Source organism: Lissotriton vulgaris, chromosome 9 (assembly GCF_964263255.1).
Source record: "Lissotriton vulgaris chromosome 9, aLisVul1.2, whole genome shotgun sequence".
Classification (NCBI taxonomy): domain Eukaryota; kingdom Metazoa; phylum Chordata; class Amphibia; order Caudata; family Salamandridae; genus Lissotriton; species Lissotriton vulgaris.
The window spans coordinates 223,264,978-223,286,214 of NC_141697.1; the positions used below are offsets into that span (position 1 = coordinate 223,264,978).

At 45.6% G+C, this 21,237-nt stretch overlaps 1 protein-coding gene and 1 long non-coding RNA gene across 2 annotated transcripts in view; both read left to right on the forward strand.

Moving 5' to 3' along the window:
• Positions 1-21,237, forward strand: part of TOGARAM1 (TOG array regulator of axonemal microtubules 1) — an 871,068-nt gene that overhangs the window by 56,846 nt on the left and 792,985 nt on the right. The gene's annotated exons all lie outside the window — the stretch shown is intronic.
• Positions 11,240-20,525, forward strand: LOC147689855 (uncharacterized). Its single transcript, XR_015299902.1, has 3 exons — positions 11,240-11,418; positions 17,714-18,037; positions 19,983-20,525. It is a non-coding gene; the product is annotated as an uncharacterized LOC147689855 (long non-coding RNA).

The window sequence follows — 21,237 nt, forward strand, 5'->3', positions numbered from 1 at the left end:
CAATTCCTTTTTCCAGCTCCTGCCTACAGGATCCTGGAGCAAAGCTCTTCCTTTTATTTTTTTTCCTTAGGGTTTTTTTCCTTACAAATTTCATCTAAAACTTTTTAAAGCTGGTTTACTCAATGCCCTTTAGGGTGTAGAGTATATTTAGGTATTTAAATAAAATCTTTTTTTTTTTAGCGAACTGCCCAGAGTGTGGTAGGAAAATGGCAAAAGCAGACACGCACTGGATCTGTATTTTGTCTGCCAGAAATATCATGACCTCAAGACGTGTCGCCACTGCAAGACCCTCTCCCCGTGCGCTTTGAGGGAGAGCGAGCAAATTCATCTCCATCGCTAAGTGGGACACCACAGATGGCAAAATTCCCTGACCGGTGATTATCAATGGAGATCCTCTGAGAGAGAACTATGAGTTAAAAATTAAAAGCCAATGGTAAGCAGTGGTTGGATGTATTCCCAGGGAAGATTTTCGAACGCCCCCAAGAAGTTGTTAGTAAATCAGACTGCTGCGATTTTTAGTAGATTTCAAGCTAAAAAGCAGTCGCATAAAAAAGCAGTCCTTGTTCAACAGCAAGATCCCATCAGTGCTAGCCATTTCCTACATGAATACCAGTCATGCTTCAGATCACGCTGCAGCATGGGGACCATTACCTTACAGATTGTAGACCGTCCCTTTTTGACCACAGATGAAGATGATCCCTGCCGCCTGATATTACTTGGCCTCTCAGCTACCTTCGATAAGGTCCGTCATCCAACCCTTATATGCATTCTTCTGTCTCAAATGGGATTCACTTACAATGTCCTTCCCTAGTTTTCCTCCCTTTCTATCTGACACCAGTTTGAGCACTAAATATCCCCATCACATGTTGAGTCCCCCACCTTTCTCCTGTCCTCATCAACTGTTACATGGATCCGCTTGGTGCTCTACTCACAGATAACATCCTCAAGATTGTTATGTGTATTTGTAAAGCCCACAGTGACCCACGAGGGTATCCTGGTGCTAAGCAGGTGTGAATGCCTGGCCTCCTATGGTAGATTCACCAATATGTCAATTATACAAACTATATTTGAAAGCCTCTCCTGCTTCAGATGCACAACGCCTCAAACTGCTTGTATATCTGCCAGGCCTAGATGTCAAGTGCATGCCTGAAGCTTAACCCAACCAAGAAAGATTTCCTGTTTGTTGCCACGAATTACAAACCACATACAATGCACACCTTGCTCAGTGACCTGAACTGTGATGGCTTCGAACCCCCAACTCTCACCAAATGCCAAATGCACTTCGATTCACCATGGACACCAACCTGCCCCTAAAGGAGAACATTCCCAAAAAATAGACAGCCTGGAACCAGCTCTCTCTTCTGAAGAAATTGAAACTATTTCTACCAGAAAGTGACTTCAGAACTGCTGTTCAAGCCCATGTACTTTCACATCTGGATGGTGGTTATGCTCTACTCCATGGCCTCCCAGACTCAACACTATCACCCTTTAGGGGTATCCCACATGTCACAGCAAGTCTTATCCAGGGCCTGAATAATTATGATCACATGACCCCCACTTTAATGAAAATCTGTTGGCTTACCATGCCGCCCCACACCATCTTCAAAATCAGCGGGATCATTTAAAAAGCCATCACAACCATTCAAGTTCACCATCTCTGGTGATTCTCGTCATGCCTGCAGCCAGGACACCATCAGACTGCAGAATAAGAACGGTAAAAATAAAATAAAAAAAGACAACAGCCCCTGTTCCATCTATGCACCCTGATTCTGGAACATGTATCCATCAGGACCGCCCCAGTGCCGCTCCAATTTAGGAAATGTAGGCTCACCTCTTACACAACAGCAGTTCAAATATACTAGGCTGAAATAGATTGTACTGCCGTGAGTTGTTACAATTGCACATGCATCTTGTCTCACAAGGTTTGAGTAGATTAAAAAAAAATATGTGATGCAAAAATAGCCATGGTAACGTAAAGCCTTCATAATGAATTATAGGTCATGGTTTTGCTTTGCGTTGCAATTTAGAACTCTGTAGTCTCTAGGGAAATTAGTTCCAGGAAAATATGGCAGGTGTTCCTTAATACTCCATTGCGTTGCATGCTACTGTCTTCCCTGGTTGTGTGCTTCTGCAGGGTCCGTTAACGTTAAATGAGGTATTGCCATTTTGGAGCTACTTCAAAGAGGGTGACAATGTAATTTAAGGCATATGTTGCCACACGAAACCTTTGACCGCCTAATTTAAGAGGCAATTTATTTTCTTTGCCACTGGAAGCAGTGCACTCCCCTTTATAGTATCAGAGCATTTACCTGCATCATCATTATAGTCATTCATTCCACCCAGCGCACACCTCTAAAAACGTAATTTGACTTCAAGCTAATGGCAGGATGTCTGCGGTATAAATGCCAAATAACTGTTCTTGTTATTATAAAACTATGTTACGTCTGTTAATTGTATCTCTGGGCCCAGTAGAGAATTGCTAGTGTTATATCTGAGCCTGAATCGCACTAGACAAAGGAGGTGGTGCAGACAGTTCAGCATGTTCATAATACAGTTTGCTAGATTATACGAGTTGCATTCTTCCATATACTGAATGTTTTGTTTGTCATGATTTCAGATTGGTTTTATGGTGATCACATAGTTGTTTACCAACGATATGGGATAATTCACATGTGCAGTGTGAACTGGTGCTGGATTCCCATATAACCAGTGCGTTATTTGAGCCAGCGGGGCCCACAAGCACTTATATTTGGGTACCTGCACTTATTTTCTGCATCAGATATTTTCCGAGTGCCAAGAGGGAAAACGCACAGATAAGAAAAACGGAGGAACAAAAATGCTAAAAATCTGTCTTAAAGGGACTGGGAGTGTGTGGTAATGGACACTAACATCCTTGATATTTGGCGTGTTGATAACTGCACCAGGCGCTGACTTCTGAGCAGAGCTTTGTGCACCGTCACTCTTGTTTTTTCACAAATTAAGAACTAATTCACAAATATGGGTAAATGTAGATGTAGTTATTCACTTTTGCCACTTTACGTAATACTGTAGTCAAATGGCCATTACATGTTAAGCGTGTAGCTGATGGGAACTTTACCCCCCCCCCCCCCCAACCGGGCTCCCTAACATACTGCAAACAACATGTAAGCTATCCCTTCTTACCCACCCCTCTGCCATTGCACAGACCCAGTCCAAATAGGAGATTGCAGGTTAGACTGGTAGTGGTTCTTAGAGAGAATGGAGAACACAGTTGTTAGCTAAGATGGGGAGTGAAAGATAACGTACTGAATTTCTAAAATATCTAAATATTAAGAGTGGGTGGAGGAATGCATTATCAAGGTTGATTGGAGAAATTTGAATGACTCCAGAGGTGTAGTTAGCTGTCGGGTCCACTGCCCATGTCTGCACCGTGGCTCACCCTAATTTTTGTGCATCAGGTTCTGACGAGGGCAATGCAGGCCTGGCCCATGAGTTGGGCTCTAGCACTGGGTTGGGCGCAAGTCCAGACCTTTGGCCCATCGGCACACCCATAGCACATGGCCAAAAGGCCATGCACATCCTTTAGCCTGTGGGATGATGGGCAGAGGGCTTGCCCACAGTCCAGCCCGTGTGGGCAGTGGCCGTAGTGCAGGGCTGAAGGCCGTGTGAAGCAGTGGTGGTCTACTTGCAGAAGGGTTGGGAATAAAATGAATCGTAAAATTAAACCTATAAATTCACTAAAACAGCAGTTAAGAAACTGAGTTATCGATCTGACTGAAACATGCAAAGCTTCCGTTATTATTCAGTTATAATATATTTTGTACTCCGTAAAAAGCCATAACTTTCTTTGCCTGCCATGCTCAAAACATCCTTATGTACCTGTTTACTGTGACATACAGATTTCATCATCCTATAATGATAACTCCTTAAGGATTATGCAAAGTTTTACCATTTGTCTGGGCCACTAAAATTATGCTTCACGGAGGACCTACTCGTGTAGCAAGATTATCAGATTTTTGCACAAAGATACAGAGAATCCGACACGTTCTCTGGCAGTGTTATTTTTATCTATTTCAGTTAAAAAAAATTGTGAAATCTGCAATGTATGGGGCAGAATTAAATGTACTTGTCCCTCACCATTTTCCATTATTTTAGCCACATTTGTTTTTTCCTGCATGGCTCTATGTCTCCCTTGGGGATCTAGATAGTCAATGAATCCCACTGGGGGTTCTTATGTTTAATGGGTTATACAACCTAAAAATGGACTCTGAGGGTGACCGTGCCTTTGGTCCTCTTTATTCACCTACAGGAGATTAACGGGTGACTGAGTAATTGTAACAAGGTGGCAGACCTGTGGTCCTTTAGGTAAACTTCCTAATGCCTTTTGCCTTCAGATAAGTAAATGGTTCCTGCTTATGTAGGTGTGGTGGGCGACCAACCGTGAGGATGGGATTTGGCTGAATGAATGGTAGTATCTATTGTACTCTATGTGTGGCATGGTGGTGGCTGTATACTTCACCTTCCATTTTCTCCTGCACTGATTATAGTTACCCATCTGGGTGTGGGAGGTAGCTAACTAGCGCCTTTGAAGTAGCCTTGGTTTCTCTGCTAGAATGATAGCGGTCCCTCCTCTTGGTGATCAGCATATCTTTTGCAACAAGTCTTGTGTTTGAGGCTGATACAGGTTTTGAGGCTGATTAAGGTTTTGTTTTGACTATCTTAACACTGCAGAGGAAAAGCTACAGTTATTTGTCACCAGACTGTCCCCTGATCATGCACTGCTCATGCCCTTCCAAGACTGGAGATGCCTCCAAGCTTCAAAGGCTGCACAAGATCTGGTTGGCCAGGTCTGGCACTAAGAGCTCTGACTGGGCCAGTGCAGGGTTCCACGTTTCTCTCAAGATCCAAGGAGGAGCATCACAACAGTAGAGCGGAGAAGACTAGTGATTCAGGGATAGGACCATCCTGGTTGCTTTCTTCCTTCCAGACTGGGCGTAAGCCTGGGGCTGGCCTGAAGAATTCTCTGCCGTAATTCACTGTGCGAGGTTTGGGGCCCTTGCTTCTTGAAGGAACACGCTGCTTTGCATCTTCTCAGAAGGTGGATTTGTCTGCCAGCCATGTGTAGACCCCAGCTGATTGTGAGCACCTTTAGAGGTAGCTGATGGACTACTCCTGCTCTAAGAGCACTTATTTAGTCCCAGTGTTCCCGGGGGTGCCCTGGCACTAGAAACTGACTGTGACCTGTGGGTTTTGAAATGGAGGCAACTAACCTTTCAGACTTAGAAAATGGCTTTCTAGGTGTGCTGGCATCTAGACCAACTATTGTCCTTATGGCTAACCCAGTGATAAGTAGAACAATAAGATTTCAGTAGGCTATGCCCGAACAATGGGATCTGAACCACTCACTGTCCTTGTAGTTAATGTTTGCAAGGAGTATGTGAGCTCTTCATTCAGTGGGTATGGGCCCGACAGCACTACAGTGGGGCCAGTCAAGTTTAATAGCAAGTGCCCCCAAATCCCATTACTGTTCCTTCAACAATAAATTGAACGAAATCACTGCAAGTTAAATGGAGGGACCGTATTTTCCTTTGAATCATAGTAACAAGAACCTTTGAAGTGCATTTTTGCCTGATTGATTTGGTGCTATTGTTGCAAGTATCGTGAGTTTAGACTTATTTTTGCCTCCAAGTAACATGTTCTACTTTTTGAACCCCTACCATTGAATAGCTTTGGCTGTAGACGCCATATTAACTGTGTTTGACCCCAAAATGATGTCTCCTAGTAGGAAGGTGCAAGAGATGTACGGTGTATTTGCCTCTTCATTTTATGTGTGCGTATAAGTGTGTGTGTGTGTGTGTCTATATATATATATATATATATATATATATATATACATATAATTTTAAATGTCACTATGATTTTTTTTCCCCACAAAGAAGAGTTGTTACTGTATTTATTGCTATCACTATGTTAATTCTGTTCTGAGTGTCTTAACCTACATTCCCCCCCTTGAGTACGACTTGGAATGCTTGCCGCCTCAACCTTGGAAGAGTCTGGTACTAAAAGGGAGTATTTGGCCGTTAAGGTTTGGTTTAACAGTACTATGCGTCCAAGCCATCATTGAAAGTCTGTCACAGGTGGTATAGTTGAGGCCCAGCAACCCCCGTTTACCTTGAGAACCTTGGTAAAAGTTCCCACAACTGTCTTATTCAGTTTTGTTGAAATCATTGCCTAAAATATTACTAGAGACCGCTTCCACCAGATCCGACACTTGGGTCATGCACCCCTTGGTGCGACCAGGAGCTCAGAGACCTCTTACCGCCTATGAGAAATGGCTGCTCACTAAGACATCCAATACACACCTCATTACCGAACTTTAACATCAGCTGCGGCCTACCGAGGTTGTGGCTCTCATGGTGGGGCAGAGACGTTGGGCAACGGAGCTGGGATGGGCGTTGTCACAGGAGGAGTGTAGGGACATATTTTACCGCCCGCGCCATACTGCAAAGAAAGTCTCCAGGATTGAGACAGCAACTAAGATAGTTTCATACTGGTACTACACCCCCCATGCCCCCCGAATACACAGATACATCCCCACTCGGTCCCCAAATTGCTGGAAAAACTGCGGAATGGAGGACACCTTCGTGCACATACTATGGGACTGTCCTGCTATTTTCCCTTATTGGGAACAACTATTAGCAGATATAGATCGCCACTTCAACACGCAGATAACGCACTTCACGGCATATGTGGTTTTGGGCCTGCCCAATAAGCTCACGTTTTCCCTTATGTCTCGCAGAGGACAGCAAATGGGAATAGCCTTGTGGGCGGCATTGCAGAATATTTTGACACATTGGGGCACGGAGAAGATACACACATATCAGGGGTGGTTACATAAACACTGGTTCATTTTGGGTATGGAACGCATAACCCTTACATTGCAGAGTAACCGTGCTTCTCAGAGATGTGGCGCCCTTTCCTTACATTTCCCAGTACAAGAGATGAGGGAGCTTACTTGCACCTATTACGACTCATGGAGGCCCCACAGGAGCCCGCTCCATCCACATTCAAGGACACTGGGACTGGTATGTAGTAATGTGGCTGGGACAATGCATCACCAGGGTGTTCCCTGAGGATGCGGGGGTACAGCAGACCAGAAGGATATTGGACGGGCCTTGGGAGAGAGAATGGGTGGGAGGGTGGAGGGAGGGAAGTTGGGTTTGTTTTCCTGCCTGTTTTCTATTCCTTTTTTATTACTGATGTTATGTCTTCTTGCCTCTTGCCATGCCATTTGCAATATTAATAAAAAAAGATTGAAACCTAGATATAATACTAGAAATGAACATGAATTTCTTGAGAAACAAATGTTGTGATAACGTGTGTTGCTTTAGTCCGTGTTGAAAGGCTGCTTCTGGATTATGTATTGTGACCTCTTTTAAAAGAACAGCCTCCTAATGCTACCTGTAGTAGCATTTCTAATTCTGAAAACGTCTATGGTTGTTGTTTTGTTTGTGAGTAATGATTGAAGTTACCAATTATACAGAGATTCTATAAGGCACACATACTGTCAACATGCCTACACTTGCTCAGTCTATATACCAGCGAGACCAGTTTGGCAGTACCACAATGCCAATCTTGCTCAAGCTCCTTATCTGAGAGACTTTTTCAGTCTTCCACAGAACACACCAGTCAAACGTTTTTTACCTCCTGCTACTTATCTCCAGTAATTACCCAACGAGGGAAAACTGTTCCCTCACATCCAGCTTATAAACTTCCTGCGCTCTACAATGTAGACAATGTTGGGACTTTCTCTTTAATGTTACAGTTGCATTGCTTCAAAGGATACGCCTGCAAGTCTTCAATATTTGGTCATGCCTACTTTTTATGATTGGAAACCAGAGGTGTCAGCACCATCCATAGAGAGTCCTGTTTTAAAACAAGCATTGGCATAGCCAATAGATCTCTCCTTTGGGACCGTATAAGCGAGACCTATTGGCTATGCCAATGCTTGTTAGTAATAGTAGTACACTATTTCTATTTTAGTATTAGTGGTGTACTGGATATATTCAATGTACTTGAATAGTGATATATTGCACTTATTGCAGTTTTAGAAATAGCAGTCCAAAGCATACATTTCATTTTAAGGCGATGAACACATTTTATTTGGAGGAATAGTGGTGCAAGGATCACATTCAGTTAATTTACATGGTCGTGCATTGGATACTTTTCATTTGAGGACTCGTGGTGCATTGCACACAGTTCATGAATACAACTGGGGTGCTCTGAACCCTTTTTTAGAGCTCGCTGGTACTGCATCCGAAGGATGCGTCCAGCTGGAGCCTTTTAGTTGTCTGACTCGGGGGAATGAGGGACAAAAGGGTGTTACGAGCGTTTCCACCAGATTTGGGTGCGCAAACGCGCACGTTCCGTCCCGCACCGTGCACATGCGCGCGCATATACACAGACAAACAGACACTCGCTCACACACACCCCCTCCCCCCCACACAGTCACACACACACACACATACACACAGACTCCAAGACACATACACACACGCACGCACGCTCACACACATACACAGCCCCGCGCCGCCGCGCGCGCACACACACATGCCCCCGCCCTCGCAGCTCAGCAACATGGCGAAGCCCCACTCACCGGCTTCCTTGGTGCGGCGGCTCTCCTCTCATCGGCAGCTGCAGGGCCCGGCAGCAGGACTCTTCCTCCCTCCTTCGGCACCGGGGCGCAGGGTAGGCTCATGCCTGCTCCAGTGCTCAAAACAGCAGCGGCTCTTCCGTAGGAGGCGGGGTAGGCTCCCGCCCTCCTACTTCCGGTTTCTGGTTGTCCCGCCCGGCCTGCCTGACTTCCTGGTCGCAGGCCGGCGGCGATGTTCGGTTTTTTAAAGATAGTTTGGGGACATCACAAACCTCCCTTGCGTTTGTTTATTTGAATCTGTCACATTTGACCGGAGCCTTCCAGCATACCCTATGGCACCTTACACTTCCTGGGCGGCCTGGCAACCTCACTGGTGGCTACTGCTACATGTACATGTGCAAGGCAACTCGATCAAACCCTGTGCGCAGCGCCGGTGTGAAGTAAAACGGTTCACCTCCATGTCTCCACTCCAGAAAACACCACTAACTTATGACATTTTGTGCAAGCAGGATGCGTGTTGTCTTTTTTGTGTTTTGTGGCAGTTGTGTACTTCACGTGTTGGTTTGTTGTGTGACCGTTGAGCACAGGCTGCCTTTTATTTACCATGCCATAAATAGCGTATGCTGATTGTTACTGGGCACACAATATTAGTATCCACTTCACTGCACTTAAGCCTTTCCTTGCCGTTTTTCCCATCCATCCTGGCTGTGCCCCCCGCGCTTAAAGCACACTCATCCAGGTGAGGTGAGCCGGGAGCACCGTCATCTCTGCCTCCTGTCCTCCACGCACCCTGCCCGTGCCTCATCGTCGTCATACTCTGCATGACTCTACGCTTCAGGTCATGTCGCCTCTTTTGCAGGTCATGTGACTGATGCGGGCCACAGCATTCACCTCAGCTGAGGGCAGCTCCTACGTCCGCTCTGAAAGTATTGCTTGTCTGGAGGGCCAGGGCCTCAAATAACTTTGTCTCCGCCTTTATGACTACTTCACCCGTCGAGATATTCAACTCTGCATGGCAGAACTTTCTCTTTCTGCAGCCCGGGGCTGTGATGACACCTTGTTGACCTTGAACTCTCGTCCTGCTCTTCTGTATTTCTGTATACTCGCTTTCTGCTTTTCTTTCTGTATGGTGCACGTAGCGCCTGCCTGCGGTTGACTGTGTTTATGCGCTATTTTATAAACTTATGGATTCATGGAAGAGTTTGTTTGGGTGACATTCTCGCCCATTACACTGTTTAATTCTCGTATGCCAGTAACTTCCAATAATGCCACTATTTTGAACATGAAGTTTGTGTACTTGTTTATTTTATTTCGAGCACTGTCCGAATCCGATACGTTTATTAAGAACATACCTAAAATTGGAATGCAACATGTAAGGTGTTAGTCTGAGAGCTGAGAGCAAGTCTTTTTCACCTAGACATACACGATCTGTAATGGTGTGTAGGATTGTTTGAAAACGTTGATTTATCAATGTCATTTAAGTAGGTGCAGGATTTCGGGTTGGGGTTGTTAACATGCACGGAGGTTACATTTAATTTGAGGTCATGATCATTTTACTTGCCTCCATGCACGTGATTCACCAAAATGCTAGGGGTAGCAGAAGGGACAACATACGCCGTTTGACCTTAATAACATCACAGGTGTGACATCACATGACCGATGCCCCAGAATTTTGCAAGAAGGTCCTGTCACACAACAATAAGCCTGATGACATCACAGTAAGTGAGTTCAGCTTGCTGCATTTATCAATGAAGGCTGAAACTGTACGTTGTTGGATTAATTAATTCATATATTTCGATTTAGGTTAGACCTAGTGCTTCAGATAGGATGAAAAAGGGTCTCTAAAAGGGGCATGGCAAAAGAAGTGTAACTAGCAATTTCTTCAAAGAGGCATGGGCTATGTATTTGAGAGCGTGGCTTAAACATGTACTCTGAAATCTTGTGCTTTACGCAGCATGCCACCTGACCGGCATTGGGTGCCTCTGTGAGTTTATTTGCAATGCAATAGGTCTCACTTTTGCGAGAGTTTAAGCTATTAGCATTGTAAATGACAATGCCTTTTATTTATGTTTTAAAAACAAAAACATAAATAAAAGGCATTGGCATTTACAATGCCAATAGTTCTAACTTTAATAACGCGAGACCTATTGCATTGCAAATATTCTTTTTTATGAATCGTGATGCATTCAACATATTTTTATTATTTTAAAAGTGTTGCTTGACAGATATTGCATTGCAGTTAACCGTGGTGCATTGCAAGTACTTCAGTTATAGAAAGGATAGTGCCGAGCACACTGTTTTATTGTTACGCATAGTGGTGCGCTGCCCAAATCGGATTGCAATAAATAGTGAGACGTTTTTCACAAGTAAATTAGTGAACCCTGCTCACACAAGTAATGTGATCAGTAGTGTCTGAGACACATTTTAATGCTGTGAATCACCGTGCACAGAACACGTTCTTGACGTCAGCAGCAGTGTGCGGCTCACTTTGAGGCCCGATGGTGTGCTATACACTGTTCATGTTTTATGAATCTTGGCGCCTTCTGAACATATTTCATTTTTTGGAGTAGCTGTGCCCTGCACGTTTCACTCATATCTGCAGCGCTTTGTGCATGTCATTGATAAGAATAAAGGCCCATTGCGCACAGTTCTTTTTATGGGGCTAGAAGCCTACACCAAGCATTTCAACATATATGATTTTAGAAAACGTGTGTCATTTGGCATGGGTAGTGTTGCAAAGCACACAGTTTATTTTTTGGGAATAAGGTATTTGTTGCACTCGTTAGGTCGAGCCTGGGAATACGCATCCGAAGGATGCGGTCCAGGTGGAGAACTATAGCTAGCTGACTCGGGGGAATGAAGGACAAGAAACTGCCAGGGGCTTCTCTCCGGCTGGATTTCACTGCGTGCACGCGCACCCAGACTCACGCATGCGCACATACACATACACAGCCACACGCATACACAGGCCCCCCACCCCCCCGTCGCTGCCGCACCTACACACACACTAGCGCACCTACATGCACACACAGAGGCCCCCCCACACACACACACCAGCGCACACACATCCCCCCCCACTCACCGGTCTCTTTCTGCGTGTTCCGTGTCTCTCTCTCCGTGTTCCGTGTCTCTCTCTCCCTCGGGAGCCAGTGGGTCAGTCTGAGCATGGGAGGTCCGCACTGGCATCCGCTGGTCTTCACCCGGGCCCCCTCCTGGGACCCGGGACTTCAGCTGCCACTTCGTTTTCGCTCCGGGGCTCGCTCCTAAAAAACGAAACTTTGGAATGACGCGCATGCGCAGGCAGCCCCCGCCTTCAGTTACAGCCCAGTACTGAGCTGCTTTCGGTTTGGTTTCGTAGTCTTCCGTGTTCGCTGCGGTGGCTGCGGCTACCAATATTTAAGATGATTACACTTTCGTGGCCGCAGATGGTACGTACAAAGTGCACTTTTCCCATTACACATACTGCAGAGGGACTGGAACAAAAACCCTTCACGCAGTGCACTTTTTGTATTTACATGTAGCTTGACGCCGTTGCTGGGCCTTCTGTGACTGTATTTAGTGCACACATTTATTTATTTCTTTATTTGTGATATTTGTAGAGCGCATGCAATGGCCCAAGGGCGTCTCGGCGCTAAGTGTCTGAGTGTTTACCCTAGAAAATGATGGAAGATTTATTGATTAAAGAGCCAGGTCTTAAGTTGTTTCCGAAAGGACCATTAAGATGGACTGGCTTTAATCGTTGGTGGCAGAGTGTTCCACAGCTTGGGGGCTGAAACCAGGAATCTTCTATCGCCCCATGAGACCGTTTTTGTCCGGGGTATAACAAGATCTCCTGAACAAGATGACCGTAGTGTTCTAAGCGGACGATAAGGGGTCAGATTGCGGACAAGATGTGCTGGTCCTTGGTTGTGCAACGCTTTATACACAATGCACAGGGTCTTGAACTTTATCCTGTTTTTGATGGATAACCAATGCAGCTCTTTGATGGTCTTAGAGGCAGAGTGATGTTTAGGGATATTTCCCAAAAGCCTCGCAGCAGAGTTTTGTATTGATTGTAATTTATTCAAGACTCCTTCCTGTGCACTGAGAAACAGAGCATTGCAGTAGTCCAAGGTGGACAGCACAAGGGATGTGACAAGAGTTTTTCCGGCTTTATCAGGAAGGAAAGGGAGGATTTTTTTGATTAGCTTCAGCTTATAAAAGGCTGAAGAGGTAATCTGGTTGGCATGTGGATGGAACGTGAGTCGGTCATCAAAGATGACTCCCAGATTCCTCACTTTGCTGACAGGCTCGGGAGGGGAGCCTAAAGAGGAAGGCCACCAATTAGATGACCACTCAGGTGTTAAATGTCCAAAGATAACTACCTCTGTTTTATCTGAGTTTAACTTTAAACAATTAGAGGCCATCCAATTTCCTATTGCCATCATGCCAGCCCTAAGGTCACCTGCCACTTTATGGCCATTGTTCTTAATGACTAGAACCAGCTGGGTATCGTCAGCATAGGACGTGAGGCTCATCCCATAAGCCCGAATGACATTGGCTAAGCCCGACACGTAGATGTTAAAAAGTGTCGGGCTTAGGGATGAGCCTTGAGGTACTCCACATGGCAGTGACATAGTGGACGATTGAAATGGTCCCGTTGTAACCACCTGAGTTCTGTCAGCTAGAAAGGAGGCCAGAAGTTTACTGGCCATCCCTTGTACACCCAGGCCCTCGACACGGTCAATCAGGGTGGTATGATCGACCGTGTCGAAGGCTGCAGACAGATCAAGTAGTATCAGAACTGCTGTACCCCCAGTGTCACGGATGAGTCTGATGTCATCAGCTGCTTTAATTAGAGCTGTCTCAGTCCCATGACACTGGCGGAACCCAAACTGAGTTTCGTCAAGTAGCTGGTGTTGTTCCAGAAACGCGGATAGTTGTTTATTCATAGCTTTTTCAGCTATTTTGGCCAGGACCGGTAGGTTGGCTATAGGTCGGTAGCTTTTGGGTTCGTCCTTGTCCAAATATGATTTCTTTAACAGAGGTTTTATAATGGTTCTTTTTAAACTTTCGGGGTAGATACCTGTTTTAAACATGGCATTGCATATGGAGGTTATGGCCGGGGTAATTTCCTCTAAGACTGGCATTAGAACTTTAACAGGACAAGGATCAAGTGCTGAACCTGATCTGATTGTGATAATTATGTCCCTTGCCTGAGCTTCTGAAATTTCGACAAATTGAGTGAGCGTAGGACCAGCCTGTGTATTGAGTGTACTCAGAAGATTTTTTAATTTTGGTGGCAAATGCAGCATATATGTCATTAACTTTACTAAAGAAAAACTTGGCCAATGTGTCACAAAGGAGTTGCGATGGGGGTGGGGTCAAGTTAGGGGAATGACCGGCTAGTTGTTTTGCAGTCTCATACAAGATTTTGTGAGTTTTTTACGGTTTCAATTTTATGACTAAAAAATGATTTCTTGGCTTCATCAATCATTTGTTTGTATTTAGCCACCGTTTCCTGCCCTGTTTGTTATTACGTAGCTCACGTGAAGTGTACCTCGTGCACTTTCACCATAGGTGCGAACTTGGTGCCAGAACATACGATTTGTATTTCTCAATTTTCCACAAGCAAATCTACACGAAGTGAGCAAGGGTTGGTCCCCGTATGGAGATTTGCACAACTGTGAAGGTGTGGTGGCATTAAGAAAAGGCTACTACATGTACCTGAAATGGCGCATCTATGCGTGATTTATGTATCGGCGGTCACTTTGGAGTTAGCAGTGCAGTTGTGCCTTTTTAGGTGTGGATATCAGACACGTGGGCAGCAGTTAATGTTTGTCCTGTAACGTGTATTTTTGCGACAGCACAGGTGTCCCGGTGCAGATGAAGGGCACTTTTGTCTCTGGTCCTGTTTCCCCGCCTCACTTTCTCTTCCATCTCCTGGCCTATGTCCCTCCCTTTTTTCTCCCTTGCTCTTTTCATTTCCTAGTTTTTATTTTATTTTAAGGCTAATAACATTGCTGGTGCAGAAGTGTCATAAGCACAGTACATTTGTCAGCGTCCTTGCAGGTGTGACCCTGGTCAATCCTCCCACACTAGTCGCGCTACTGTCTTGCGAGGTTGTAGACTCGAGCTGTATTTTGGAGGCTAGAAAATGCACAGCAGTGTGTTTCACGTAACCACTAGAAGGATTGTGGCGGAATGGTATTAAACATGGTTGCCGAGTATTTGCATTGCAGCCAAGATTCACGTTGTGCAGTGTCTGGCGTGGCGTAATGTCCTGCTGTTCTCTGTTCAGTTCGCCTGTTGCAGCTTTCCTTTTTGGTTAAAAACAGCTGAGCGTTTGGCACTCTGATAGAAGGATGCCCAGGGGCAAAGGCTTTAATGAAGCTGCACTTAGACTTCGTAGAAGGTGCTTCGTGTGCAAAACACTTCTCATTCGCAAGCATAGCGCCACTGATTTTTGTACATTGCAAAGTTCACCAAAGTGCTTTGCCCTTCGTAATTAACCATATGAATTGCAGACCGCACGTTGACATCCAAAGGTGGCAACCCAGTGGTTCCTCGCACAGTGTGACGCAGGCGCGCAACACCCATTGGGCTCACGGGGCTGTAAAGGAGGCTTTTGTTGTGTGCGCACCCCTTCTTACAGCCACTCCGAAGAATTAGCCCCCCTATCTTTTTCGTCCCCCCCCCAACCCCCCCCCCCCCCCCCCCCTCCCCTCCCCTCCGATATTTGGCTCTCGTTGCCCGCCTGGTGTGACGTGCTTGGTGACTGCTTGCGAAAGCATAGAATTATTCCTGCCTTGCTCGGGCTCCCGGTCACCATTCACACAGTGTAAGCTGTTCTTACTTGATAGCCTGCACTGTGCTTGTGCAGTCTGGGGAGCTCACATTAGTGCCCAGTTTGACCCCTGACCTTTAATGGAACACGGGTGGCGATGCAGGCATATTCCAAGTGCTGTACTGGAGTTCTGCCTTACGGTGCAGGCATGTCACATGACAGCAGTTGCTAATTCTTGCACCGTATCTCAAGCAGAGCCCCGTGCCATCACTATTAATGAGGAGGGTGCTTAGCAACTTTCTGAAAAGTCCCTTTTCACTGTGAGAAGCTGTGAGACTCTTTGAGGCTTCTTGCAGCATAAATCAAAATATTGTGCTGCAGCCAGTGGAGCCAGGTGATGTGTATTTTAATCCAATTTTTCCAAATTGTGCAGTCGGCGGATGTGGCAACGTGTCCGTGCTTTGAAACCATATTAACAAGTACTAAGCATTAGGTGCAAAAGTGGGCACGTGCAGGGGTTTTAAACACGTGATAAAGGTGATTCGAAGAAACGTATGGAAGGGCATTGGGGGACACGGGGGGGTGGGGTAGGGGGGCAGCACTAATCTACCTAAACCAATACCAACAACACATCTTTACAAGCGGAATCAGCTATGTACTAAATGGAAAGGCCACGACAGGCTTCCACTAGCACTAAGGTGCCATTTAATGTTAGATAGTGCACTCAATGAGTGCTTCTAACAACGCAAAGGAAGTGTCCCTTTGCTTTTTCTCGTGGATACATTTCCTGCTGTGGGACCAGAAGGCCTGAGCTCTGTTTGTAGATTCTCTGCTTGCCTGCCATTGTAAGGTCGTAGTCAAATCAATTTCTTTCTCTTTGCACCTTTTCCTGTATGATGTACAGCTTTACTACTGACTACCATTTTGGGGAATCCACTCTTTGGATGCTATTCTCCTACTGGTCGGACTCTGGAATCGCAAGGGCGTCTCACCTCGAGTCCCATTTATTGCTCACTGCTAACAGTGACACGAGAACAAGGCTGGTGAATTGGCCGCAGTAACTCAGGCCACTGCAACAATGATAGGATGGAAAGCCCTCTAGAACAACAGAAGCCTACGGGTGGGTGTGCTGGAAAAAGGAAAGATACGTTTGACATATGATCTATCGATGCTCATCCTTTGATCTGCTCTGACTGTGAGACGCCTTCTTGGAACCGTGTGAAGAGGTGACCCCCTACTTCAAAGAAATAAGCTCTTTTGTGAAACAATTCGATTGGATGGAGACATTTCTGCTTTACCTTTTCCAAGAAAGAATACAAGGGCGAAGCTTTTTTTTTGGGAGCGGTGCTTCTACCAAATCAATTATTACTTAATTAATCTACTAACATTTGAAGATCCAGAGTTCCAGCTAGATTTGGGGGAAATCCTGGCCATTGCTGCTAAACTGGCCCATGCGTGAGGTGCATCATCAGAGCTGTGTGAATAATAACTGCAGGCAGCCCCGTGCCTGAGGTGCATCATCAGAGCTGTGTGAATAATAACTGCGTCAGCCCCGTGCCTGAGGTGCATCATCAGAGCTGTGTGAATAATAACTGCAGGCAGCCCCGTGACTGAGGTGAATCATCACAGCTGTGTGAATAATAACAGCTGTGAGCCCCGTGCCTGAGGTGCATCATCAGAGCTGTGTGAATAATAACAGCTGTGAGCCCCGTGCCTGAGGTGCATCATCAGAGCTGTGTGAATAATAACTGCAGCAAGCCCCGTGCCTGAGGTGCATCATCAGAGCTGTGTGAATAATAACTGCGTCAGCCTGGTGCCTGAGGTGCATCATCAGAGCTGTGTGAATAATAACTGCAGGCAGCCCGTGCGTGAGGTGCATCATCAGAGCTGTGTGAATAATAACAGCTGTGAGCCCCGTGCCTGAGGTGCATCATCAGAGCTGTGTGAATAATAACTGCAGGCAGCCCTGTGCCTGAGGTGCATCATCAGAGCTGTGTGAATAATAACTGCAGGCAGCCCCTAGCCTGAGGTGCATCATCAGAGCTGTGTGAATAATAACTGCAGACAGCCCCGTGCCTGAGGTGCATCATCAGAGCTGTGTGAATAATAACAGCTGTGAGCCCGTGCGTGAGGTGCATCATCAGAGCTATGTGAATAATAACAGCTGTGAGCAACAGCATATTCTTGCACACACTCTCACTGCTCACCAATTCAAAGTTTGCTAAAAATTTTATGCAACGCATTGTCATACACAATGCCAATAACTCAAACTTTAATGCTGCGAGACCTATTGCATTGCAAATGCTTGTTATTAGTGCTAATGTCAGGGCGTTTCCCGTTTTATTGGTGATAGTGGCACATTTCAACGCCTCGTCAGGTGTAGTAAGCACCACATAAATACAATTACAATAGCAGACATGTCATTGCTAAAACAGCGCACTGTACATATTTCGTTGTGTAGACCTGGTGGTGCACTGCACAAATCTTATTTCAAGGAACAGTGATGCTTCCCACACGTTTCAGTGAGACAGATAACAGCAAAACATCAAACCCATTTCATTCCATTAGAAATGCGGTGCACGGTTTATTTTGAAGATATAAATAATGGTGCACTAATCTTTAAAAATGATCGTGGAAGTGTGTAATGGCTGGATTTTCTGAGTAGGTGGGATCAGCCCCCAGGGGCCCCTCCAACCCAGCCAGAACGTACTCACCTTCCCTCCTCAGGACTCCTCTATCCAGGCACCTGGTACCTACCTGAGGATGGGGAACTCGCAATATACAAGCTCATATTATTAAGAACACCACTAAATCTATAGGGATACTAAGAATACTCACTGATTACTAGGGATATCCATACCCTACACCACACTTATTCACATCAGTTGGTCTCGCGGCCACCCTGACCCAGACCGTTCTACCCTAGGGCAGATATGACACACAATCCGGTGCGTCTACACATGGGCCTGCAGAACCCAATGCTCCCTTTTCCAAACTGTTCACAATCCTGCGAAACTACACGCCAGTATCCTCCCTGGCGTTCTCACTTATTCAAGCCACAATCCAGTGGGTATACACACTGGTTCGACCCCCCAGTGCTCTCATTAACGCCGCATATCAACGACGACCACATTCCTATGAACACCTATACATATATATATATATATTGGGAAGTCTCTTCACTAAGGGTCTGCTACTACAATAATATTATGGGATGGTGTACTAACTTAGTCCCTTGGTTGCAAGTCTCCTCTCTCCCTCACTATTACTTACCTGATCAGGGGTAGCATCTGTTCAAACAGTAATACTTACCAGGAAAGATTATCCTTACTGTATGAGGACAAAGATATACACACTATGTGATTGAGTTGTTTCCTGATTTAAGCGCTCCTACCCCCCTTATCCATCAGTGGCTCAACAGCAACTGGCTTGAAGCCAGGATAACTTTATCATAAAAGAACTCATGCACACTAATTCACTAATTAATGGGGTCATTTATTATTAGTACAATATAAACCTTCACACAGATATGACAAAGACTATAGGTAGAACACACCGCTTGAAAGAGAAAAGATTAAACATAACAGGAACACTCCGCTGAAAGGGAAAAGATTGGACATAAAGTGTAAGTGTAACTAATTCAGACTACCTCACCTATTAGAAGGAAGATTTCTCTCTCTGCCTCTGGTGGGATTAGGGCTCTCTCTCTGCCTCTGGTGGGATTAGGGCTCTCTCTGTCTCTCCCTCCGTCACCACATCACCACGCCTCTGGTTCAGTTGCTCCAGCTGACAGCCTTCTTTGATGCTCTCTGCACTGCTTTCTCTCTCCTCATCTTCAGCAATCGTCTGCCTTCTTTCTCCATTCAAGAACTGCACTCTATTCTGCAGCTTCAGCAGACATCCTCTCTCTCTCTGCAAGCTGTTCTGAGCTCCAAGCTGTTCTGAGCTCCCAGCAGTTCTGTGCTCCAAGCTGTTCTGAGCACCACGCTGAACTGCACACCACGCTGCACTGACCTCCAAAACTGAACTGACCACTCCTCCTCTCCTGTAGCTCACTAATATGGATTCCTCTCCCCTCATGGAAATTTCCACCGGAGGGCTGTCTCCTACCGAATTCCTGTGCCAGCTCCCAGGCTTCCACGCAACCGCAGTGCGCCTCTGCATGTTACGTCTGGGCCCAAGAGAAAAACACATTTCTCGGATAAGAAGCAGTCCTAACTGGATTTCCTCTAGCACACAACAGCCTTAACTATAAACATTGCCTTTGCCCTGAAAAGCCTCTCAGCTTCAGCAAGATGGAGTCCCTCTAGCTCTAGGCCTGTAGGCCTGAAAGGGGTGAAATGCTCCTCAGCTCTGTCAGAATACCTACATAAACCATACCAATGTGTCTAATATGTCAAAGCCAATAGGCAATAGACAGGTTAAAGTCAAGAATAAAGGCATATTAAGCAGCTATCCTCTTCTAGATCTGGAAAAAAGGGCTTAAAAGGGCCAACACAGGCTAAGAATACCTATACTAGATGCGAGCAAGACTAATGATCTATATCACTGCTAAATAAAGCCAAAAACTCTGCCATTACAAAGTGCACGCATTATATCCATAAGCATTACATTACCCGCACAAATTTTCAGGTTTGAAAGGCGGCACGCCGCACGCGCATTTCATCTCTGTGCTTCGCAGCCTGCTCTCGTGCACGTGGGTCAGTTCTGACTGAACGCACCGGGCATGGGCGCCACTGCTGCCGGCCTCTGGCTGGGGGAACGTCCAGGCCATTCAGTGAGTCGGCCCGCACCCTTGTAGTCGGGACACACCCCGTCACAGCACGGGCCCCCCGCCAGCGGGAAATGAACGTGGATCTTTACTTAACACACTACCGCCAAAGGCCGAAATACAAGGGGCACTCTGCATGACAACAAAAGTGATTTAAAAGCCCAGAAAAAAAAATACCTCTGTCTAAAAGCAGAAGTCCCTCCGCACTCGAGGAGACCAATCACAGCAGTGAATCTTGCAAGCATGCAAACACTAGATTGCTGAGTCTTTTTTTTCTATATTTGATGCTTTTAGTAAGCAGCGCAGCATTCTTATTAAAAGCATCAAATATTGAAAAATACAGTTTGCCAAGCCCCAAAAAAAGTTAAAAAAAGTCCCTAGGGTGTCACGCCGCCAGTGGAGCATCCAGTCCCGTCGTGCATATCTTCTGTCCCTCCGCTTGCACATCTAGCGTGGAATTCGTATTGATTCCAAAAGGCCCTCGCATGGCGAGAGCTGCGCATGCATACTTCTATCGCCAGGCGAGACCTAAAAAGGATCGTGTCCCAAAGGCCAGGGGAGATGGTCATTAACGTATTCTGTTGCATAGCTTTCGCCTGCATTAAACTGAAAATACAGCTTTGGCAGTTTCATGACATGGCATAGAAGTAAAAAGAAAACATATTATATAGCAATCAACTTTAAATCTGTGGCTTTTCTGTCAAAACTAGCAACTGATGTTATATTATTGCCTTTTGTATGAAGTTTATTTTTTAAAGTTTGAAGTTGAGAACAGAAGATTTCATGTGACTGGAAGAAAGTAAGGCACTGGCTGGAGAATATGTGAAACTTTGAATGTTAAAAATCGATGTATATTGTTATAGTCCAATTAGTGCTTGTTTCAAGAAGATTTAAACCCATTATCCAATTCCTTCATGTTGAAGAGCACTTGGCCCATGGAATGTTGAATTTTTTGCAGTCGCTGCATATGAATGGGCAAAGTCGTTCGCTATGGTGATTCTGCGAGGAACTGACAGCAATAGAAATATATAACACAAAATATGAAGAAAATAATAGTAAATTTGGATG